The sequence below is a fragment of the Octopus sinensis genome, linkage group LG1 (assembly GCF_006345805.1).
Source record: "Octopus sinensis linkage group LG1, ASM634580v1, whole genome shotgun sequence".
NCBI classification, from domain to species: domain Eukaryota; kingdom Metazoa; phylum Mollusca; class Cephalopoda; order Octopoda; family Octopodidae; genus Octopus; species Octopus sinensis.
The window spans coordinates 60,146,747-60,171,772 of NC_042997.1; the positions used below are offsets into that span (position 1 = coordinate 60,146,747).

Below are 25,026 nucleotides of genomic sequence, written 5' to 3' on the forward strand. Positions count from 1 at the left end.
TACACATTGATGGTTGGGGAAATTCACTTTCAGAAACATCCGAAATATCACCAAATATTAAACTTTCAATATTTTTTGCCTCCCTTTCAGTTGAAATACATTTGTGGTTGCGTACAGTCAATTAATTCGAGGGTAGCATTTAGCAAATATTTATTTTATCGAGTACGGAAAGTTACGAGGCAATATCAACCATGTGAGATTTGAACTCAGAACATAACTAAAAGATATATAATCCAACGCTTCACTTCTACTACTATCTTCCACTGTGATGAACAGGTAAAAAATGGTGAAAAAAATAATAAGAGGTAAAAGAATATCTCGCAGAGCATGATGATGAAACGCAGTGTTGCTATCTCATTATATAATCTAGAACAAACATTAGGGTTCTTCTTATTTCAGGAATTCCATGAATACTAAGTAAATATGAAGCAAAAATGGATTAGCAAAGCTTGCATATATTTTCACAACCTACTAAAACCACAATCACAATGCTGACACTCACACACACATACGCGTATATATTTGTATGATTCGTATGTATGTATGTATGTATGTATGTATGTATGTATGTATGTGTGTGTGTGTGTGTGTGTATGTATGTATATGCAGAGAGTAAAAGTGAAAGAGAGAGAGAGAGAGAGAGAGAAAGAAAGAAAGAAAGAAAGAAAGAAAGAAAGAAAGAAAGAAAGAAAGAAAGAAAGAAAGCAAGAAAGAAAGAGACCCACCTCGATTCATGTTACGAACTAATTACAGTATTAAATGTGCTTGGAAATAAGGAAGCACTACAGAATTGAACATAATCATTGTTTACGAATGTTTAGGAGACAAACCATAACAGTGAAGGTGTTTAGTTTTGGCAAATTGGTTGTGTGTAAAGAGATGGATGTTAATGTCTTTGTTAGTGTGTCCGCATGTTTTCTCTCTCTCTCACTCTCTCTTCATCTCTCTCATATATGTATTCGTGTGTGTGTATGTATGTATATGTATATATATATATATATATATATATATATAATATATATATAATACTAGACTACCTGTGACTCAACGGGTCACTGACGGTTGTGGTTATAAAACATTGAAGCAGATTTCAACATTGCATTGAAATGAAAATTAATTTAATGATGATTTAGTTAAATGTTTAAATATTTCAATTCGTTCGTGTCAACATAGTTTACAAGTTCATGTTTAAGGTTTTATTGATTATTTACAGCATCTAATAGAAATTGAATTTGAACTCCAGTAACAGCATTTATTTATGGCTTATGTGCAAACTTCTCCAAAAATGCAAAGGGGAAAAAATTGAAGGAAACACCTTTCACGGTATTATATATTCCCATTTCAGGGTTATGTTACTTTCGGAGTATTTTCCTATTATACGCTGTTCTGGCTATTTATGAAGGTCCCTATTTAACCTTAAAATACGTCGTACATATTCAAAGAACCTTCTTGGTTTAGTGGTACGGAAAGTTTTTCTGGTATTTTTAAATTCTTTTTCTTGTTTCAGTCATTTGATGGTGGCCATGCTGGATCACCACTCTTTAGTCGAAGAAATTGTCCCCTGGACATATTCCCTGTAAGCCTAGTGCTTGTTCTATTAGTCTCTTCTGTTGAACAGCTAAATTATAGGGATGCAACCGCCCCAACATCAGTTGTCAAGCAATGGTGGTGGTGGGACAAACACAGACACAAAAACGAGTAATACTTTTATTCAGTTGTGAGGGCGATTTATCGGTTGAGTTGTTAAAGCAATATCTTAGATTGGGTCCTTTAAGCATTCATCTTGTTCTTATGTAATGAATCAGTTTCTATTTGTGTTTTTATACCTTTTGATAAGCCACACCTCTTCTTTTCTTCTATCTTTGAGGCATTCTATTAAACAATTTAGGGGATTGAAGATATTTTATTATATTTTCACATTATTTAAAATAACTGTTTATAACATTGTCATGAATATTTTCTTCCGTTAAAATCATATCGTTAAAATACATTCATTTCATTCAGATACTTATACTACTTTTAGTTTTCGCAGCTCTCCTGCTTGCATAGTTTGGAGAATTTTGTCTTTCTTTTTTCAATTTAACATGAAAAGGCTGCTGATATATGCCACGAAACTAACACATCTTTGGATTTTTGACTCAAATATATATTTTCTTATTTGTCAATTAAAAGTTAAAAGAGAAACTTCCAGTTAATTAATCTAATATGATGCTTTTGAAGTACTCCAGATTTTGTTCACGAGAGAATCTAGAAAACAAGCTGAAGGTACAACTTCAAATATTGTTGGCAACATCACAGTGTCAACTTACAAAAACTAATGTAGGGTTTTAAAATCACGGACCCTTTTTTATATCTGTTTATTTTATCCCTATTATGATAATTACTGCAGAAAAAGCTAAAGCCCAACCACCGTCAAACCAGCTGTCCATCTTATATAAACAATGACGATCACATCAATGATGTACTCGATTACCGCCCTTTCTTTTGAGACGCCTCGTCTATTTTCCTTTACAGCTGTCATGCGGAAATAAACTACCCATATGTGTTTACCCTATCTCTCCTAGAGTAACGTGACTTACATGTCTTTCACTTAACTATTCCTGATCTCGGAGGATTCAGTTCTGTCGTTATCTATCCTTTGTTCAAAAGCAAATTTTGAGAAAAACAAAATCAGGAAGTCATTTATAGTAGTTACGTTTGAACCTGCGTTTCTTATAAACTATTTTTATCACATGGAAATATTAATTTCAAATTTTGGTACAAGGTCAGCAATTTCGGAAGTAGGTGTATGTTGATTACAGTTGACCCCAGTGCTCAACTGATACTTATTTTATCGACCCCGAAAGGATCTAAAGATGACCTCGGCGGAATTTGAACTCAAACATAAAGGTGGATGAAATGCCGCTAAACATTTTGCCCGATGTGCTAACGATTCTGCCAGTTCGCCGCCTTATTACATGAAAATATTTCTAACATACATTTTTAATACAGTAATTTAATATATATAGAGAAACAGTTCCCTTTCGTATCCTGGTTTCAGCTTCAAGCCAACTTGGAAAGTATCTTTAACTGTTGCCTTGCGTCCATCAATTGTGAATGAAACGTATCTTCTTATATCTTTTAATTGCTTTAGTCATTGGACTGTGGCCATGTTGGAGTACTGTGATGAAGGGATTTTAGTCGAACATCTCGACCCAGAACCTATTATTTTTTAAAGCCCGGTACTAATTCTATCGTCCCTTTTGCAGAACTGCTAAGCCACGAGGATGTAAACACACCAACACTGGTTGTGAAGTTGTGGTAGGTAATAAGCACAAAGGAACAAACATACATAATTACATATACGCAAACACAACATACACATACACACACACAAACACATATACACGCAAACACACAAATATATATATGATGGGCTTCTTTCAGTTTCCTTCTACCAAATCCACTCACAAAGTTTTGGTAACCGGGGCTATTGTTGAGGACACTTGACCGAGATAACAAGCAGTGGGTCTAAGACTGGACCATGTGGTTGGGAAGCAGGCTTCTTATCGCGCAGCCATGCCTGCGCCTAATAGTAAACAGAAATTGCACGAAACCTGTCAGAGAGACCGTTCGTATTCTTAATTGATAGACTTAATCCGTCACTCGGTTTAATCCAACAATTTGTCCCTTAGTTACATTCAGCGGACTTATGGCAATTCTGTTGCACTCACTGAGGCCATCCTTCCATCAGTCTCAAGGGAACTAAGAAGAGTTCTAAGTGCCCTATTGATGTAATAAAAAATATAGAGCCCTCGTCAGAAACAATTCGTCACAAGTCGAATACAACATGTTTAGAATAACAGAACCCATTACATTTTCCCTAAGCCATAATTGCCCCAGCAAAATCTTTACTTTAACTCACTTGAAATATTAAACATTGTATGTATGTACGTGTGGGTGCTGAAAAGTCTCTGGATATAAGGGTATCTCAAAAGGCCTCTTTGAAGGCCCAACCTTCCGAATTCTTTTACAGGGCTTAGAAAAACTGAAGGACTACATCAATCAATGTGTGAATCTGAGAGGGGAATATGTTGAATAAAATCATAATCAACTGATCCTCCTGTATTATACCCAAATCAAAGATTTTTCAGGACCCCCTCGTGTATGTATGTATGTATGTATGTATGTATGTATGTATGTATGTATGTATGTATGTATGTATGTATGTATGTATGTATGTATGTATGTATGTATGTATATTTGTTTGTATGTATGGGGGTGAATGTTTTATATATATATGTCCGTGTACAGATATGTATGTGAATGTAGATGTAAGCATGATTATCTGTGCATATGCATCTGTGTGTGTGTGCGCGCACGCGAGGACATATGTTAGAATTCAACTCTATCTTTCATGCTTCTTGTCTCTTTTTCTTGTATGCTAAACTTTTGCAACCAGACCCTCTAGACACTCATGCTTATCTATTATGGCATAGCGTACACAGGTATTTCAAGCACCATATGACAGATCTCTTTGGTCTAAGTTGTCTGCCACCTGATTTTCATTTTTATATAATTTCCCCAACTGATAAATAGAATCTAAGCTACTGGGATACCAAGATTAGGAATATTAATCTACACAATTTGAGAACCTGTTTTCCATATAGATCCCACTATAACAGAACAGTTTCACGCGATGAAAATCTTCAGTAGTCTGGCAAGATATTTCTCGAGATACTTTATAGCAGACACACTGTTTCTTTATCTAGAAGTGTAGGTTGCGGATGGCGCTGCCAATTCATAAAACCTACCGCATTAATCAATTCTCTGCAGTACATGCCGTAAGTCCAGAAGCACATCACACAACCATGTGGTTTATGGGGCAATTGATGGGTGCGCGCAAAATATTGCAATCTAGGAGGGCGTACGATTCCCATTTAAGCGTTCCTTCAAGAAACCTCAGAATTCCCTTGATTTATATCCAAGCCTTCTCAACGAATCGCCTGACGGATTATAGCAACAATTCTATCATCAAAATACCACGAATTTTGAAAGCGTTGTTATTGTTGTTGTTATTGCTATTGTTGGTAGTGCTGTCTTACTGTGGCAGTTGCTACTGTAATTATTGTTGTTACTGTTGGTATTGTTGTAGCTGTTGTCGTTGCTGCTGTTGCTGCTGTTGCTGATACTGCTGCTGTTACTGTTGTTGATGCCTTTACTACGGCTGCTTTAGGAATGTCCAGGGCTAGCCCTGACCAAGGAGTCTAATGGTATTTATGGTAAAAAGGATGGGTTTGGTCGGGTCTATTTACGCCTCTTGTTGCGGAGCTCGTTTTTTCTAGTTGGATGATTTAATAGTTTTAATGTAGTTGTCTAGTAGTATTCAGAGAATGTTGAGAGGCTATAAGTGCGAGTTCATCTACGTAGTGCATGCTTCGTAGATACATGGAAAGTTTGTGTAGGTGTAAGATGAAAAAGTGAGAGAACGAATCTTCCAAATTCTGGGATTGATGTTCTCATACACAAGGTAGGCTTGGCGACTTAACGGGTTAGCTATTATTTTGTGTCATTTCTTAAGGTAGTGTTGAACGTTTTTTTTTCACTCCGAGTTGATAATAAGAAGTGGAGCTTTGTCAATGTTGATGATAATTAAAATGGTATGTATTGAAGGATGTTGCTGCCAAAACCAACGTGTTTTTTTATGCTACATTTTTTAAAGAATGAGGTTGTTTAATGCCAGGTCTGAATTTATGTTGTATTTTGAGAGCAGTGTGTGCATGTAAGTGGTTCAAAGGGTTATCCGTGCAAGATTTCTCAAGGGTATGTATAGAAGGGAGATGGGTCTGCATTGTGTTATTTGACTCGGGTAGTTACTGGGCTTTAGAATCGTGTCGTAATTTCGCCATGTATCTTGGTTACGGGAATTTTACAGTGTCAGTAGGAACAATTGTAGATATTTGTAAGCGTAGTGATTCCTTCGAGCCTGGGTATTCATAAATGTCTATTTTATATTTTGTCTAGTCTAAAGCTATTGAATGTTAAAAATTCTTTTTTCCATTGTGGGTGACTAATAGAAGGCGGAAATGAATATCTTGGCGCAAGTGAAAGGTGAATATTTTTGTTTTGTTTTCCATGATTGCTTCTTGGTAGCCTATCTTCCAGACATATTTGATCGGAGCGCTTGTTGAATATTGCAAAGTGGATATATTATTTGAGATTGTTATTGTAACATGGTGTGGTGTGACCGTTGTTATTGTTAATGGTCTGCTAATTTACTCGAAATAGCATTTCAGTGCTTTGTTTTATGTTTTCTATCGGATTCAATTCTGTACCGTTTCTTTTTTTCTATTGTTTCTTTCTACATATGTGCTTTTTTTAATTATTTCCTTGTTTAGCCATTTGTTCTTGGGTTACATTGTGCTTATGTGTGATCTTGGTAAATTATGTTTGATTTCATCTCTAGTTTTTATGAGGTTTCTATTTCTGGTGTATAAGTGGGTTGTAATTTTTTATATTGCTTTATGACATATTGTTTTAGATGTCTTTACAATTATTTTGTCAGTTGTTCTATTTAGATGGTTGCGATGTTGTTAAATTCTTAAAACATTGATTATATTTTCTTAGATGGAATTCAGTCTATTAAGTTATTTTTTTTCTTTTGAGTTTGTAAAAGTGTTTTGCTTCCCTCATTGAAGTGTGTGTGTATGTGTGTGTTGTGATTATAACTGATAGGAATTTAAGGGAATTGCTTGTTACATGGTTATGGTAGCTAGATGTGTGAAGGAAAGGGGATGTCTGAAGAAGAGGTGTTTTAGATGGCTTGGGGATTGTTTAGGATATAAAGAAGGTTTAGCTGTGCTGATATGTTACCTGTTTTGTTATCTATACTATTTGAAAACCAGGAATTGTTGACTATATTTAGGAATATTTCGATGACAATGCTCAAGAGAGCGTCAAATTGGGTGTGCATACACACGCACACACATACATGCATCTGTCTATCTATCTATCTATCTATCTATCTATCTATCTATCTATCTATCTATCTATCTATCTATCTATCTATCTATCTATCTATCTATCTATCTATCTATCTATCTATCTATCTATCTATCTATGCATACATATGTGGGTATGTTTATATTAAAGTACTTTGAGTTGTTGGATTTTAGTTTGAAAACTTACATTTCTAATGTAATGTCGTTTACAATTTTTTTAAGAATGACGTTTGTGATATCTGCATAATGAATGTAAGTTTTTTTTATATATCACAGGTCCTCTGTCAATTCTATTCCCTGCTTCACTGCATCTTTTCTTCATATGGGCGATCACATCCGCTATGCAGGCAGTCTTGGCACTGGTTGGTTGGGTTGATCCATAATGCATAAACAAACCCCTGTGGGCAGCTACCTTGTGGAAATGTGTGCTAACGAATCCATCCTCAGTAATTGAAAAAGCAGCAAAGAGAGGGAGGAAGAGAGAGGGGGAGGGAGAGAGAAAAACAAAAAAGAGAAAGCGAGACAGACAGATTGACAGAGTGACTGACAAATATGGAGAACCAGTGTCATGGTGTTCGTATTCAAAATCTATGATCGTCTACGTTGCTGTATATGCCATATGCCGTATCTTGTCTACAAACCCACGTCAGGGAATAGGCATAATGATGTCATCCACTTGTCTTATAAGCTAGAATTACATACTTATAAATAAGATCAAATCTAGAAATTCAGAAACTGAAATTTTGGAAAAAGTTTGATATTTAAATTCTTCAAAAATCCGTTTTAGCTGACACTTTAAATTTCACCCGGTTACTTATTCTACAAACTGATTAAATAAGTAGTCAAGTGACTCAGTGTGTCAGTCGAAACGAATATTATAATAAAATCTTACTCTACTTACAGTATTATGTCTCCTTATTAGTAAATAATTCATAGTTATTCTTAAAATTGTGTGAAATAACCGCATATAATCGTCATATATAAAGTTCGCCTTTTTACGTTTTTCTATTATTTTGTTCAATATTATGAGAAAAGTCCAGTTTTCAACAGGTATGATTGTCTAAATATGTATATATATATATATATATATATATATATATATATATATATATATATATATATATATATAAATGTGTGCGTGTATATATATGTGTGTGTGTGCGCATCCGTGCGCGGTGTGCGTGCGTGTATTATATATATGCATATATATATATATATATATATATATATATATATAGAAGGAAAATAGGACAAGGTAGAAAATGCTAAAATAATTTTACCATGAACAACATGTCAGTACCGGTTCCAGTCTTTGCCACTTTTTCAATTGTGGAAAAATTAAATGAATTTTTAAAAAAATATTTCCATAGTTTTCAAATACATGGAACATTTTTCTTTTTTCTGTCACTCTCCCTTTTATTTTTGTAAAGCCTCGGTAAGCGGGTAGTAACAGATCTGAAGAACTATTTAATCTATCTATCTATCTATCTATCTATCTATCTATCTATCTATCTATCTATCTATCTATCTATCTATCTATCTATCTATCTATCTATCTATCTATCTATCTATCTATCTATCTATCTATCTATCTATCTATCTATATATATATATATATATATGATGATGATGATGTTAGACCAAGTCGTTCCTGAATGAGTAGATATTTTACCAAATGTATTCCATTTGTGACGATTCCATAGGTGTTCTCTGCCGTCGGATGTATCTAGAACTATTTTATCCAATGAGTTCTCGTTTTTCAACTCTGTGCAACGAAGGAGAGTTGACTGCTATTTTTAACAAGTTCTCCTTGCAAGAAATGCTCCTCTAACTATCGCAGCTTTCGTAACCAAAATTTGTGTCGTTGGTGTGATGCTAATACTTTTGTGAAATTTCAATTCAGAACAGAAAGTACCAAAAGGAATCTCATGAGACGTTCTATACCTTCCGCCAATTCAACGACGTCGACTGTCATTTTATTTGTCGAACCTGTGAGAATAAACGGTAATATTGACCGCGGTATGATTAGAACTCAGTGTGTAGAGAGCTGGAATAAATCTTGCCAAATAGCTTAACCGACGTTCTTACAACTCAGCCAGGTCTTATGCCCGTTAGTATGGAAGGACAAATTAAATAGGGGGTTTATTTTTTTTCAATGAAAATGCTGCTAAAATTATCTTGCTGGGATTAAAACAAAACAGCATATGTGGCATCTGGAAGGAATGACGTAAACTATCTATATAAAGAGAAGGCAAGTAAAGAAAAAAAAATGCTAGCTAAACAGTCTTCATAAAAAGAGATGGCTGGCGAAGAAATGAAATCATTTCCAACTGTCTGTCAAATTCTTCAGAGTGAAAATATTCTCATTAATTTCTGAACGTTAATCTCAACATACATACGTACATACACACATACATACATTCATACATACATGCATAATGTATGTATGTATATATATATATATATATACACGCACACACGTATGTATATATACACACACATGCACACACACACATACGCACACGCACGCACGCACACACACACACACGCACACACACACACACACACACACACACATATATATATATATATAATATATATATATATATATAGATATATATATATATATATATATATATATATATATATATATATATAAAGTAACAGTAATTTAGCAGAACATATTAAGCAACAGTAATAATAAATTAAAAAACATAAAAATGAACAAGATTTCGACGGTTTTATAGATATTTCCATTATTTTGTCCAGCCCTGCATATATATATATATATATATATACAGGGCTGGACAAAATAATGAAAATATCTATAAAACCGTCGAAATCTTGTTCATTTTTATGTTTTTTAATTTATTATTACTGTTGCTTAATATGTTCTGCTAAAATTACTGTTACTTTTTAGATATCATCAGAAAAAGTTAATTAAAATTCATTAAAATGAGAGATCTATCGGACTTTCAAAGAAATCAAATTGTTGTTGCTCGCATGGCAGGGGCTAGCGTAACGAAAACAGCTGAAATGTTTGGTGTATCAAGAAGTACTGTCTCGAGAGTAACGACAGCCTTTGAAAAAGAGAGAAAAACCTCCTCGTCGAAACAAAAGTCCGGAAGAAAACCAAAACATTCAGATAGGAACCGTCGAACTCTTACGCAAATTGTTAGAAAGGATCACAAATGTACAGCTCCCAAAATTACTGCAGAGCCTTAATGACCACCTTGAGAACCCAGTTTCTACAAAAACTGTTCACCGGGAGCTGCACAAAGCAGGATTTCATGGGAGGGCTGCAATCAGAAAACCGTTACTTTCAAAAACAAACTTTGCAAAGTATTTAGAGTGGAGTAAAAACCTTCAGAATTGGTCCCTAGAGCAGTGGGAAAATGTTATTTTCTCGGATGAGTCATCCTTTACCTTATTTCCGACCACCAGTCTAGTATATGTGTGGAGACAGCCAAAAGAAGCATTTGACGCGTTTAACATCTTATCTGACCACCACAGTCCCCAGATCTCAATATTATCGAACATTTATAGTACATTTTAGGAAAACAAGTAAGGAGTCGATATCCTCTTCCAGCATCACTACAAGAACTGGAGACTGTTTTAGCTGAATGGACAAAAAATTCCTTTGGAAACAATTCAAACTTTGTACGAGTCGATACCTTATTGCTGTAATTAGTGCCAAAGTTGGTCCTACTCCATATTAAAATAAATTTGTTTGAAATTTTAAGGTGTTTCCATTATTTTGTCCAACCCCTGTATATATATATATATAATATATATATATATATATATATATATATATATAAAATATATATGAATATACGATTTATTTATAAATTCGGATATTCACATATGAAACTTTTCATATGTGCATACACAGACACGCATGTGCTTTGTATGAATCATTTGTTGGAACGTTAACTAATATAAATATACATGAGGTTTGTGTGTGCGTCCGAGCGTGTCTGTGTATGTTTGTGCGCGTATGTGTGTATCTGATACTTCCGTATCTTATTTGTGTGTTTGTAGTTCTATATATCCATATAGCTGACCTCACTGCTTCCCCACACCCACGCCACATGATTAAAAAACGTAGTTGATTGTTAGCGACTACCTTTTTATTTTATCTAACACTTATGATTGATAGCCTCATTAAGCATCGCTACTGAATTGTCTAAATATTTTATTTGCTCTTCAAAATGTATGGGTCGTTATAATTATGCATTACGTCAAGTTTACGTCAGATATATTTGGTATTTTAAGACCGAAATGGAAATCTGTAAATGAAAACTAAAGCTAAGAATAAATTTTTAGAACCTAACGTTTTGGAAGAAGTTTCATTGCTATATTTTCTATACAAATATTATATAAATATTATATAATTATATAATTTTCGCTGACAGTTCTGTGACTCATAAAAGGATTGCTTAAAAAGTTTCAGCTAACCTTCACAAAATCTTGTGAAGGTTAATGCAACTTATGAATGTCTGATAGTCAAATTAACGTTTAAATAGCATTCCAGCTTCACCTCAAAATTCTAAGTCCGAATAACAATGACAACTTTACATCCTGTTCCTCATTGAGAAATAAATATCGCATTCTTTGACTGTAACCTCCAGGCAACACTCTACATTCCAACAACTCTCGGAATTTGATGTCTGCATCACGTACGCACAAATGCTCCTCTATGATTATCTGCTGTTTCTACCGCTCACCGAACACCTCTAGTCACCAAAAAAATTTTTATCTTTCATTTTGTATTAGGGGAATCTATCTGCTTTCATTTCTCCCTGAATTTTTAGCGTTCTGCTTGAAAAGACGTCCTAGGCAAAACTAATGTCAGGTTTATCTTTTTTCAGTCCACTCGCCCTCACACATACACACATGCAGACACACACACACACACACACACACACACACACATGACGATACACACACACACACACATGCAGACACACACACATGCAGACACACACACATGCAGACACACACACATGCAGGCACACACACACACACTCACACAAACGCTCATATACATACGTATACACATACATGCTAATACATACAATCATTCATTCATATATGTGAAGACACGTGGCTTAGGGATTAGGATATTCGGCTTACGATCCTAAGGTCGCGAGTTCGATTTCCGTGGCACGCTGTGTCCTTCAGCAAGACGCTTATTTCTCGTTACTCCAAATCATTCAGCTGACAAAAATGATTTGTGCTTGTAATTCAAAGGTGCAGCCTTCTCACTTTCAGTTAAATCTCCCTGAGAACTGCGTTAAAAGCAACGTAGTTCTCCCTGAAAATTATGTTAAAGACTACGCGTGTCTGTTGTGTGCGCAGGTACTTTCATGTTCATTTCACGAGCAGACTGTTCCGTTGATCGAATCAGCTGGAGCACTCGTCGTCGTAACCGACGAGAGCCAGCCAGCCATAGATAGATAGGTATGTATGTATGTATGTATGTATGTATGTATGTATGTATGTATGTATGTATGTATGTATGTATGTATGTATGTATGTATGTATGTATGTATGTATGTATTTATGTATGTATATGTATGTATGTATGTATGTATGAATGTATGTATGTATGTATGTATGTATGTATGTATGTATGTATGTATGTATGTATGTATGTATGTATGTATGTATGTATGTGTGTAGGTAGGTAGGTAGGTAGATAGTTAGGTAGATAGTTTGGTAGTTAGGTAGTTAGGTAGGAAGCTGTAGGTGGGTGGGTTTTGAAAGGATGGATGGATGGATGGATGGATGGATGGATGGATGGACGGACAAATAAAGGAATAGACAGACAGACAGGTAGATAGATAGATAGATAGATAGATAGAAAGATACATACATACATACATTGATAGATAGATAGATAGATAGATAGATAGATAGATAGATAGATAGATAGATAGATAGATAGATAGATAGATAGATAGATAGATACTAAGCGTGTGTATTTTAATAACAAATTTGAGAATGTTGCCAACGTCGACAGAGTATAAAGTATCTCTTGAACTTGTAACATTTCATCATGCTACTTTTCGAAAGGTAGGTAAGCACTACTTCTTTGGAGCCATCCTTCGGAATTGCATGTCTTTCGTCAACTAACGCTCACTATGCTCAAAGAAAATTTCAAGGAAATAGATACCAGACAATTCGAGTGGTCTTTCATCCACTTAAACTCGGTTCCAACGCTCTGGGACGATTTGAACTTCCACCGAAGATTCCATTGACTTTGTTTCGATACAGCTTCGACCACTGTCTTTCAAGTACCCGGTCGTGTGCTACTCCATAGTCTGAGCATGTATGTGCGATGATAACTAAAGTTATGCCTCCAAAATGAGAAGTCCCTTGGAAACGACCCTTCGAAATATTGCTGTAATTAGCAATGACATGATGTCCCCGATTTCACAGTCAAATTTTGTGGCTTGATTGGCTCCAACAGCTCGCAACAGTTTCACCAGGAACAAGAGCAGCCTCCAAGCGGGCGTTCGATTCGTTCGATATACCTACCTAATTAATTTCTCTTAGATTATACATATCGTCTTTAACAAAAAAGAATATTTCATTGTATGATGTAGTCCTGGATATACAAAAAGTAAAAAGATACGATGGCTATGATGGAGTGTCTGTTTATCATTGGTCTGTTTCTTCAAAGCTGCCTTGTGGCTAAATAACACAAACTATTCGATATATACTCTTACAGACAAACACACATAAATATATTATCGTATCTGTGTATATATTTATGTATGTGTATATGTGTGTGTGTGTAGTTTATTTTCTATTGTTTTTGTGATATGTGTAACAATCTCTTATCTATTTCAATATACAGAATATATGTTTTTTGTCAATCTATTTCATGCGCAATCACTTATGTTTTTTATTTCACTTGGCACAGACAGCTATTATTTCGCAAACCGTCAAAAGCAGCCAACATTTCTATTTTTGTTTGCATTCTTCTCGCAGTAAACAGCTGTGTCTTAGGAATTTATAGAACGTTTTGTTGTGAAGGTGTCCATGAGAAATATCTGTATTATTACTTAAGAGAGAATTAGTTTGTTGATATTGTTTTCATCAATGTTCATGTGTTATTCGTTGTGTGTTACCAGGGAATAGCAGCTTTGACGCCAGTTTATTCAAAAAATGAACTCTCCACTTTATCGAAAACGGCTGCATGCAAACATAGCAATGTAAGGCCTATGTAGGTTTTCAGATGCAGATTTAGTAATGTTACTTCTGCTGACTCATTATTATTGCAATGTATAGGATGAACTAGAAAATGTAGGATGAAGTACATAAGATATTTGAAACTGAGCTTAATACAATTTCATGAAAATGCTTCTGTTTAAACAATAAGATACATGAAGGCAGTTGCAATGTAGAAACAGAAACGAACAATAAAATTTACTCTCTTAATTTCCAGGGAAAAGTCATGAACACAATTTCCTTTTTAACCTTTTATTTTTGACAAGGCTGATCATCTATCGAAAAATGCTTATCATTATTAAGTGTGTATCAAATACGTCTATTGCTTCAGTGCGTAAAATGAACGAATATTAATTCTGTTACTTGAATGTTCTTCAGCTCCAGTTCAACTCTGATACAGTAGACCTTTATTCCACGTTGCTTCAGGCCCCTCTGCTGGCAAAAGTGAGTTGTACCTGTATTTCAAAGGACCAACCTTGTCACATTCTGTGTCACGCTGAATCACCCTAAGAACTACGTTGAGGGTACACGTGTCTGTTGCGTGCTCAGCCAGTTGCACGTTAATTTCACGAGCAGGTTGTTCCGTTGATTAAATCAACTGGTCTCCTCATCGTTGTAACCGACGAATGGCCAGACCTATTATCAAAGTCATTTCCGTTGAGATCATCCCATCTTTTAGCGATACGTAAAACTACATTGCATAATGTATCATATCCTTATTTAAAAGGACATAATGCCCTTCGATGGAAATTTGGTTGCTATTTCCTGCAGACCTACTGACCATTTAGAGTATCCTTATCAACTTAATTTAGAAAGGAAAAGCTTGTACTGATATGTTGAAGTAATATTTTACCGCAATGTATTCATGAACCAAGTTCGATTCCCAGTCGAAGCTTATTTGACGAGACACACTGCGCTAACAGGGAAAAGCATTTAGATCAGATAATCCCTTTCAAACAAATATATAGTTATATGTCCTGTAAGATGACTAGGATTATGGCCAAATATTATGAAATAATGAGAAATTTCAGTCACCTCACGTCTTTCACATGAGAAAATTATTGGCACAAAAAAAGGTTATCTCTAGCACCTAAAATCTTAGGTTTTATTTCTGTATTTAGAAAAAAAAAATTCTCACTGCAATGACAAAGTAGAAACCTTCCCAATATACTTTATTTATCTACACAGAATACTAGATAAAAATTTGAGAATTAAATTCGACATAGATGTAAGTTCATTACCGAACTGAGAAGGATGAGACTATACACTGTAAATGTATGGTAACGTAAACACTAAGTATGTTGTACAAGTTTTCGCTGTCACTGTTGTGTACAGTCGAATACACTAGGAATATATAAATAAATGTCTCTGTAGAAAAAGAACAAGAAAATGGCTAATGGTTAGACTGGTTGTTGGTCCTATTTCCGACAATTCAGTGATCACGCACCATCCTTCTACCAAAGAGGGATTGTACATACATACATACATACATACATACATACATACATACATACATACATACATGCATACATGCATACATATATAAACACGCACACACAAATATACATAGAGAGAGAAAGAGTGAGAGAGAGAGAAAAACACTCCCATGAAGTGCTTCATTAAAAACAAAATTCCAATTTGCGTAAATAGCGCTCAGCTGGCACATAGTCAATTAATTAATTAATTAATTAATTAAATCCTAAGCAGTGCATTTTGCACAACGTACATGTACGATAGAGAATATTCTATGTAAGTTCCTTTGCACATTAGTATTTAGTTGATTTAACTGTCTGCGGAGCGCTGTTTATGCAAATCAGATATATTAGTTTAGTGAATTCCTTGTTAGTTAAGTCATTTTCATTACAATTAAACTTTTTACCAGTCATTCACTCCACCTCAGTCTTCAGCTTTCTGTATCGATCCATAATCGAATTAGATATTTGTGTAACTTTTATTCAAGTGTTTCATTGGGCTTGGTAATCTTGATGGCCAGTTTCTTCTCCGGGTTATGGATGCTGTTGGCTTTCAAGGCAGCCACCTGCGTTTGAAAGACTGCTTTCTAATCTGCTGGTTGCTCGCACATCCTCCTGTCTAGTAAGTCCAGGAGGGAGTCAGTACAGTCGCCGACCACTCGATGATTTGCAAGTAATTCTGGATTGCACAGTTACATGTAGCAGATTTCTATTATTCTGTGATGAAATTGGTCCTGACCTGATATGCATGATTAGTAACAAATGTGTGTGTTTGTGAATGCATGTGTGTATGTGAATGTGTGTATATGTGAGTGTGTGTGTGTGTGTTCGTGTGTGTGTGTGCGTGCGTGCGTGCGTGCATGTATATGTGTGTGTGTGTGTGTGCGCTCGCTAGAATAACACTAGCCCCTAAGTTTTTTCTGAAATCTGTAATTCTATTAAAAGCCTGTCTTGAAGTCTGCAACCTCTCAGATGAGAAATGCCAAAAGTGCAAGGTAATTTTAACTTCTATTTATTCATTTAATGATTATTTTCAAGACATTGTGCCCCGCGTGTACGTGTACAACAACTGCATGTGATAACGACAAAAATGTACGTGAAATACGTGCTAAAGATAAATGAGTAATATAACGTTATGCGTTGTACCAACACACGATGAAATGTCATTAAAATCTGACAGTCTATCGTTTCCAACTTTCCAGTCCAGATTTCTAGGTAATAATTATTTCTAAAATCTTTTAGAAATATTTCTAGATAAGTCACACCTCCCTTTCCTTCATATCACACAGTAAAGTTTTAAGACAGTGTCTGGAAAGTAAAAACAGTTTGCTTATGGTTAGAGCGCCATTGACTGTAAGACTGCTAAACTAGGAACGACCTATGGATAATATACAAATTGTTTAAGAGATATTTAGAGAGATATTATTTTTATTAGCAGATATTTAGTACAATATCTAAGAGAAGGATGTTCCCATGGGCTTATCATATATCCGATTACTGATTTCTTTCTAAAATTTTCGATACAACCAAATATATTTTGTCATGAAAGTGGTAGCAATTTAATTCTTCAAAAAAAAAAAAAAGTCAAATATTCAGTGAATTGACATTCATGCAAAAGAATGTCTCATTTCTGTTTCAAGATACGTTTATTACGTTGTGACTATGTTAAAATATAATATTTGTGAAATATATTTACTGTTATAAAATGTTCTGTTTTGAAAGCACATTATAAAGACTCAGACTTGCTGAACAAACAAGACACTAGAGTACAGATTTGGTTTTCGATAGCACAATTCAACTTAACTAGAATGAAAATTCCGGTAATTTTGTTAAGTATCAGCACAATTAATCTAGCTGTTTCTATAGTAACAAGCCAACCAATTAAGTAGCAGCTGTTTTTTGCTTGTTAAATTCAGCAAATTAATATTTGTTTTTATTAAAATTTTTGCTTCGTAAAAGTATGTTTGGAACAAAATATTCTGTTCAGTTTGCTTTCTAATCTGCTAAGCCACTTGCAGAATTATGCAATGCTTGAAATCTTTTTACCTTGAGCTGTTTTGGCGGAACATAGTTTTTTGTTACTCAAACTTAATATACTTACAAAGGATGTAGCAACACTATCTGTCATTAAGTCTGCAACTTGTGTTCTTAAAATAGCATTTCTATTTTTTTATCTACCTATTTCAGCCTGAAACGAAGCTTTGCCGAATCATTTGTTGAATTTTTTATCAACTCAAATAAATCGCTTAATGTGTGTTTCGTGCCTTCCAAAATTGGTGTAAATATGCACTTTATTTATCTATTTACTAATACTAGACAAATTGATTTTCTATGCAGGAGTGGTTGTGTGGGAAGTAGCTTGCTTACCAACCACATGGTTCTGGGTTCAGTCCCAATGCCTGGCACCTTGGGCAAGTGTCTTCTACTATATCCTCGGGCCGACCAAAGCCTTGTGAGGGGATTTGGGAGACGGTAACTGAAAGACGCCCATCGTATATACGTATACATATATATATGTGTGTGTGTGTATATATATGGTTGTGTGTCTGTGTTTTCCCCCTCCCCACAACATTGCTTGACAACCGATGCTGGTGTGTTTACGTCCCTGTAATTTACCGGTTCGGCAAAAGAGACCGATAGAATAAGTACTAGGCTTATAAGATAGAATAAGTACTAGGCCGCAGTCAAATGTCTGAAACAAGTAAAAGAGTAAAAGAGTAAATGGAAGAGGCGATGAGCAGGAAAACTCATGACCTTTTCAATCTCCACTAGATTGGAAGAGAAGAATAACTAGGTGATGTTAATAAAGTTGGTGTCCATTTAACTTCTCGAGCAAAATTGCTGAAAGTGAACCATGTGCCCCAGAGACGATTATCCCTGCATATCTTTCTCTTTGTATTCCTCTAAATCTAGATAGAGTGTATGAGTAAATAGTACACAATAAGTATGTTTCAATGTTTTGGTGGTGAAGTATTCCAGGTGTCAACATTCTGTCTTTTCAGTTCTATATTTAAGAGATGAGGAATTATGTACATTATTTACATTATTTACAATTGACGGATATTTGTCCTCATCTTGTTTGTTATTAACACAACGTTTCGGCTGATATATCCTCCAGCCTTCATCAGGTGTCTTGGGGAGATTTCAAACCTGGATTCTCATTCCTAAGGTATTTTTCGATGTTGTTGTTGTTGTTGTTGTTCTTCTTCTTCTTCTTCTTATTATTATTATTATTATTATTATTCTTCTTCTTCTTCTTCTTCTTCTTCTTCTTCTTCTTCTTCTTCTTCTTCTTCTTCTTCTTCTTCTTCTTATTATTATATTATTATTATTATTATTATTATTATTCAGTAGTTTTATTTTTATAGCGTGCTTTCACTTCACTACCGAGCACAGCTCTGTGTGCCTTGGGTATGTGCTGTGATTTGTTGTGATGCTCTGATGGTTATTGTATGGAAAGTGTTCTGCGTAGGATGTGTGCAGTGCCTAGTAGTGCAATTTTCTGTATGTTATATGTGTTTGTAAGTCCTGGTGTTTTTGTTATGTATTTGTCTGAATATTTTTTTATCATGTCTAATGCACCTACTATGATAGGAATTGTTTCTGTTTTCAGATTCCACATTCTAGTTACCTCTATTTCCAGGTCTTTGTATTTTGAGAGTTTCTCCATTTCTTTTAGAGTAACGTTGTCATCAGCCGGTATTGATACATCAATTAGAAAGCATTTTTTTTCTTCGTGATCTCTGACAACTATATCTGGTCTGTTGGCCTTAATTTCTCTATCTGTGTGTATCGGCATATCCCAGAGTATGGTTGCTTTCTCGTTTTCTGTGACCATTTCTGGTGTGTGCCTATACCATCTTTTTTCCGTTGTTATTCCATAATGTTGGCATAGCTTCCAATGTATGTAGGTTCCAACTCTGTCATGTCTGTGAATATATTCCTTCTTAGCCAAGACTGGGCAGCTAGAGATAATATGATTTATTGTTTCTTGTCCATCTCCACATATTCTGCAGTTACTTGTAATATTCTTTTCATTACATGTTTTTGGTAATTTCTGGTGGGGAGGCTTTGGTCTTGTGCTGCAATTAAAAATCCCTCTGTTTCTGCTTTGAGTCCTGAGCTTCAACCATTGCTGGGATTTTTCTTTGTCTATTTCTTTTGCGTTAGTTTAGTCCAGTATTTACCATGAAGGGGCTTTTCTTGCCATCGTTTTATCATGGTTCGTTGCTGTTCTATTTTTAGTTTGGATTTCATTTGTTTTATAGCTTTTGTTGTTTCTTCATCTTCTTCTTCTTCTTCATGTTTATTAGGTGGTATGATTTCTTGTTTGTATTTGTCAGCCTTAAATACTGAGAACAGTTTTTGTTTTGCTCGTGTTTTGCCGCTATCTGGATCAGTTTTCCTTCCTTCTGAAGTAGATATTTTTTGCAGTCCTATGATGGTTATTTTATAGTAGTTTCCAGCTGTATAAGGCCTCTACCACCTTCTATACGTTGTATATATAGTCTTTCTATGTCAGATTTTGGGTGATGCATCCTAGATCCTGTCATTATTTTTCTTGTTTTCCTATCTATTTTGGTCAGTTCATTTCGTGTCCAGTTAAGGATATTGTAGCTGTAACTATAACTGGGACAGCTAAAGTGTTGATACCTATTATCTTGTTTTAGCATTGAGCTCTGTGTTTAGTATTGATCTAACTCGTCTATAATATTCTTTTTTATTTTCTCTTTCATTTTTGTGTGTTGTGTCTTATCTAGTTCATGGATTCCTAAGTATTTGTAAGTTTGGCTTTGGTCTAATTCTTTTATTTCATTGGTTTTATCTAGTGTGATGTTGTTACTCTTAACTAGTTTTCCTCTTTTCAGGGTTACTTGGTGCATTTTTCTAATCCAAATTTCATATCTATTTCTTTGGTAAATCCATGAACTGTCTTTGATAGTGTTTCCAGCTGTTTGTCATTTGCAGCGTATAGTTTTAGGTCATCCATATATAAAAGGTGGCTGATCGTTTTGCCGTAACATTTATATCCGCATCCAGTTCTATTTAGCATATCAGATAGAGGTGACAGTGCCAAGCAGAGAAAAGGAGTGGAGAGAGCGTGTCTCCCTGGAATATTCCTCTTCTAATGGGGATGTTTTTGGTTTTCATGAGTCCCTCTTTTGTTTGGAGGTGTAGGACTGTTTGCCATTTATTCATAGAGTGCTCTATGAATTTTATGATTGTTGGTGCTACTTTGTTAATGGCTAGTGTTTCGAGGATCCATGTGTGGGGGATGCTCAAACGCCTTTTGTAGTCAATCCAGGCCATACTGAGGCCTTTCTTCTTTCTGTGGGTGTCTTCAGTTATGGCTTTATTAATCATTAGTTGATCTTTACAGCCATATGAGCCTTTGCGGCATCCTTTCTGCTCTTCTGGGAACAGTTTATTATTATTATTATTATTATTATTATTATTATTATTATTATATTATTATTATTATTATTATTATTATTATTGAGTGAGAGAGCAGTTCATGCCATCAAAGTGACACTGGGGTAAAATATACGAAGCCCAATATACCCATCATGACTACCCGTCTGATAAAGGTACACCAGGCACATGCATCACAACCATATGTGCGCGACATGGTGATCTCATATCAAGATAACAAACACATGACCTTGCAGGTGGGGCCCAGTTAGAATTTTCTTCAGGTTGAGTAGCCCATCCTGCTCAAACGGTCCCTGAATAAGGATTGCTTTAGGATGTTGAACGAAACACCTATGTTTCCAGAGGTGAACCATTCAAACTCCAAAGAATCCCTCTCAACACATGGCCATGATGCTCCCCACTACTTCTGCTCGTGATCAGAGATGCACATATCGTCAGCCACTAAGGGACATGCTCAACTGGTTAAGGTCAAACAACTGACAAGCAAATCTGTGGTATTGAGCAGAATATTTGCTGTAGCCCATCTTTTATACCAATACAAAACAATGTACATGATAACACTTCCAGTCAGTTAAGATCAGAAGCCATGAGAGCCACTGCCTGGTACTGCATCAGGGCATTTATTATTATTTTATTATTATTATTATTATATTATTATTATTATTATTATTATTATTATTATTATTCAGGTCATTGCCTGGAATTGAACTCAGAATCTTGGGGTCAGTAGCCCGCGCTCTTAACCACTACGCCATATGCCCATATTGTAAATAATGTATTCTGTCTTTTTCCCTTCATCGTTCTCATCCTCTCTTGTAACTCTTTCTCTTCTCCCTCTTCTCCCTCTTCTTCTTCTTCTTCTTCTTCTTCTTCTTCTTCTTCTTCTTCTTCTTCTTCTTCTTCTCTGTCTCTCTCTGTCTCTCTGTCTCTCTCTCTCTCTCATCAGACAATTATAATAGTCAGATGTTTTCTTATAAGAAGGTTCCTATCTCAAGTGGTAGTCACCACCGAAGCAGTAAACGCTTTCTAAATAGGACTTTCATACTTACCTTGGTGGGATTCACCACCCTCAAGTTTATGACAGAATCATGTAGTCAATATAGAATTGTATATCTAAGTGTCGAGATGTACGCTCACATATTTGTTTTGGTTAATCTTTATTCCTGTTAACATATGGCAAACTTCCATTTTGGCAGTGGAGCCGGCGGCTTCAGTAAAAACTAATCAGTATGTCTAATTTCTGAAGTAAATAAAGTTGAAAGCCAACAACAACTAGACGCAGAAACTCCTGTCAAATTAAAAGCATGAAAATGACTCTGACCGTTTCTGACCAATGATCATACAATGAGACTGCCCATGTGGATATTGTTAAGACAACTTGTGGATCTAATGCTCGATAAGAGAACTGAATTTTGAATCTTTTACAAGAATAACAAATGTACTTCTGGTTGACTTTATCAACTATTATTGACTCAACTAGTTTGATTATTTTTGTGATGTATTGCATTATGTAGATAATGTCTAAATACTGGAAGGGGATTTTAAAAATCATAAAACTTATACAATTTTAAGTGTGTGCAACGACAAAATAAATTTTATTTAAAACTCCTACTTTGTTAAATAATGTAAGGCGGCTATTCTATTTGTGATGAATGATTCTTAGTCTAATGCACGAAGAACGTAACGTCAAGTTTAATGTTAACTGTATTACTGTTGCTGAAATCAGTATTAGTAACTCAAAGTTATTCTTAGATTTTTATGCTTATCTCGCGTAATAAATAATAACGATAATAATAATAATAATAATAATAATAATAATAATAATAATAATAATAATAATAATAATAATAATAATAATAATAATAATAATGATAACTATAATTTTGTTATATCACTTGTTACAGTCACTGGATTGCGACCATGCTGGAGTACCGCATTGGAAGTCAAATCAAATCCAGTACATATATTCAGTCTGGTACAAATTCTATTTCATTCTATTTGCGGAACCTTTAAGTAACTGGTTCATAAACAAACGAAAGCCTGTATTCAAGCGGTGGTGAGTACAAATTCAAAGATGCGCGCGTACACACACATGGACATATGTATATATGTTTATATGTGCATGACAGACGTCATACATTTTTCGTCGACCAAATTTGGTCGCAAGCCGTTGGTGGGCACAAGGCTATAAAAGAAGGCACTTGACTAAAGTGCGTCACAGCTGGGCTGAACTTGAAACCATCTGCTGGCGAAACTAATTTCTTAAATGCACAGCTATTCCTTTTAAATCATATAACCATTCTTTTGCATCTTTGATTTCCTTAAATATTTGTGAAATATGTTAATATCTTTATATAATTTTCTACTCAATATACTGAACGAAATATTACAGCAATGTGAAACTTATACGATAATTCCTTGAAAATTTTATTATTTACGCATTTCATCTTACAACTATGTAGCACACATGCTATTAACATTAACGATAATAATCGGAGACAGTACACAGGTGTAATAGTTATAAATGACTATGTTTATAAAAAAGTATTTTTATCTCCAGGTGTATTTCAACAAACAATAGCATTTTAGCAAACCTATGTTAACTGATCCATGCATACATGCATTTATACAAACATTAGCATATATTTCTTATACAAATCTTTCCACTTATAAAGCTTCGCATGTATTTACAAAGTGGTCTGTAAATATAACATTCAGTGTACCTTGTCAATCTTTTGGTTGCTCGACGCAGATTTTCTTTGCTTTTCTTTGAATGAAAAGTAAGGTGGAAGGGAGATGATTGGCTAAACAATCCAGTAATGTATAAACATTTTTATCAATAATTCTAGACACAAAAGTAAACTCTCTTAGGGAATAAAGCAGTATACACTAAGCAAGCAGGAGGTAAGTGTATTTTATCAAAATGACTGTGTTTTATTTTATCAAATACTCTTAAGTAAAGAAATAAAATCAAAAGCTAGCGGATATTCATGAAAAAGATTGCTTGTCTATATAAACAAAAGTCATGTTGAAATTTCAAACACAACCTCACTATTTCCGGTAAGTAACCAAGTTGGATTAAAATGTTTGCGCAAACATTTAGAACTTCGCGAAATTTATTCTAAACAACACAATTCGGTTAATTTAAAATAGGTATCAGTTTAATTTTAGGGGGTTCTAGTGTGAAGGCATTAACTTCAAGTTTGCTTTCCATTAGAATTTAATAACTTTATTGAAATGTTAAGCATCAAATGTAATATCTCTATCGAATACTCTCACCCATGTTTAGATAACGATGATAAATACAGCTCAAACCTCCAATTTTGAACATGTTCTGCTTAATATCAGAGCTTGTTTTAATTACGTCTTGAGAAGAAAATAGCTTAACGTTAGCAATAATGACAACTGCAACAAAATGTCATCTGCTTTCCGCAAATAAATTTAAATCTATTAGACATGTCAATTTCACTCCTTATCTCTCAAGTACTTTTTTCACATTATAAAAGACAGGTTTATTACCTTATTATTTAAAGAAAACCATGCCATATGTGTATAATACTAAATAATGTGATCATTTTTTTCTTATCCTTTGTTTTCTAAAGGAAATAGTTTTTCTGCTTTTGACAATTGTCATCTGTCATTATTCAAGTAGCAATGCTACTTAATAAAAACAATTTTTAAAAATCCATCAAAATTTTATAGAAATGTTAGTTACCATTAACTCTATTAAACTATTGTAATGATTCTCAGAATAAATTATAGGGAAGCCATGAGTAAGTTATACTACTTTGTTACTTGTTATGCTGCTAATTCCTTTTTCTACCTTTTTCTCTCCCCTTTTCCTCCCTCACCAAATTACAGTAAACTTTCTTCCGCAAATCTTTAATCAAGTTTCTTCC

At 34.6% G+C, this 25,026-nt stretch overlaps 1 long non-coding RNA gene across 1 annotated transcript; it reads left to right on the forward strand.

The window, feature by feature from the left end:
• The first annotated feature begins 1,461 nt into the window (after positions 1 to 1,461).
• On the forward strand, positions 1,462 to 22,566 carry LOC118762615. Its single transcript, XR_004998372.1, has 3 exons — positions 1,462 to 1,651; positions 14,064 to 14,070; positions 22,556 to 22,566. It is a non-coding gene; the product is annotated as an uncharacterized LOC118762615 (long non-coding RNA).
• The last annotated feature ends 2,460 nt before the right edge of the window (positions 22,567 to 25,026 follow it).